The following is a 1,866-nucleotide window of genomic DNA, read 5'->3' as shown; positions in this document are numbered from 1 at the left end:
GATAGCAACAACTTGAATATCAAGCCTGCGTCATGCATCTGAAGCAGGAATTTTTTCTGTTGCTTTATGTTGAGAAGAGGAAACAGCAAAGAAGCAAAGCAAAGAAGCAGAAACAGTTCCCTCTCACCCGGAAGGGACAGAATGACTGGGTCCTTCCCAGCAGCCCGAGGACTGGCCCCAAGGGCTAGGGAAAGTGCGGCTCACCAGGACCCTCTGTTCTTCCCGCTGGGGCTACTGCTTACCTTAAGGCCCAGGAGATCCACAAAGCTACTAACCCAGGCAGGTCAGCAGGTGGTCAGCAAGGCTGGAAAAAAGTCAGGAACAGGGAGGTCACTGATGTGCCATCGGCTTGGACCCCATGATGGCAGGCGGTTCCTCAAAGGAGAGAAAGCAGAGACCAGCCCAGGGGCGGGTAGCCATGAGGAAGGTGATGGCCACATCTGAAGCCCTGGAGCTTCCAACGGGCACCTGACCGCTGAGCCTGCAGGTATCTCTACGTTGCTGCAACAGATACAGGTCAGAGGGTGATGTTCTTAGCCACAGGGATTCGAGTGACTCACGTATCTGTATGATGAAAGGGTCAAAATGAGGGGTAAGTTTCTCTGTGTGATGAAAGGGTCAAAATGAGGGGTAAGTTTCCTGCTAGCTCCTGAGCGTCTGGATCCTAACTCTCCCCAGTCACGCATTATCGGGAAAGCCAAGACATTTCCTGCCTCTTGCCACCCTGGTCCCTCAACAGCAGGGCCTCTACTCACCGCTTCCCAAACCTCCACATCGTCTCTCACAGGCTCTGAGCCTCTGTGTCTCTGTTTCCCTCTTCCCTGAGACCTGGAAAACTCCACCACTTCTCCCCCGCCAAAGCTCATCATCATCTTTTGTAGGCCCAGCTCAAAAGCAGGTCTTAGACCCGCCTGGGCAACTTGGCGAGACCTCATCTCTACAATAAATCAAAAAGTTAGCCAGGCGTGGTGGTGCGTGCCTGTAGTTCCAGCTACTTGGAAGGCTGAGGCGGAAGGATCGCCTGAGCCCAGCAGGTCGAGGCTGCGGTGGCCATGAGCGTGCCACTGCACTCCAGCCTGGGTGACAGAGTGAGACTCCAACTGAAAAAAAAAAAAAAGTATAGCCGGGCTCAGTGGCTCAGCCTGTAATTCCGCGCCTTGGGAGGCCGAGGTGAGTGGATTGCCTGAGCCTGCGGGTTCGAGACCCACCTGGGCAGGCGAGACCTCATCTCTACAATAAATCAAAAAATTAGCCGGTCGTGGTAGCGTGCGCCTGTAGTTCCAGCTACTTGGAAGGCTGAGGCGGAAGGATGGCCGGAGCCCAGCAGTTCAAGGCTGCGGTGGCCGGGAGCGGCCACTGCACTCCAGTCTGGGCGACAGTGAGACTCCAACTCAAAAAATATATATATATATATTTATTGAGCACTTTTGTGAACTAGGTACTGTTCTAGGCACCATATGTATGTGTGTATGTTTATACACACACACACGCACACACACTCGCTCAATCGTCACAACACTATGAAATAGCACTACCAGGCAAGAGAAGTTGAATAACTTTCCCCTAATGATACGCAACTAAATAACAGAGCTGGGATTCAGGCCCAGGCAGTCTGGAGCCAGAGGCTGTTACTTTAACCTCCAAACTATTCTATACTGCAGAACATGCAAGGGGGAACCAAAAATAATGGAATTTATTAAAAATTGTATATTTATTCTTACATATTGAAACTTCAGTCACCTTCAAAGTATTCTCCATTTGATGCAATACACCTATCAGGACACCGTTTCCACTGCTCAAAACCGTTTTGAACTTGTCAATTTTGATGCCTTACTGTGCTCCTGCTATTTTTTGTTTCACATCTTG

This window comes from Carlito syrichta, unplaced genomic scaffold, assembly GCF_000164805.1.
Source record: "Carlito syrichta isolate Samal-C Ts95f unplaced genomic scaffold, Tarsius_syrichta-2.0.1 Scaffold304658, whole genome shotgun sequence".
In the NCBI taxonomy this organism is placed as follows: domain Eukaryota; kingdom Metazoa; phylum Chordata; class Mammalia; order Primates; family Tarsiidae; genus Carlito; species Carlito syrichta.
Note: the sequence above shows the minus strand (reverse complement) of the source record.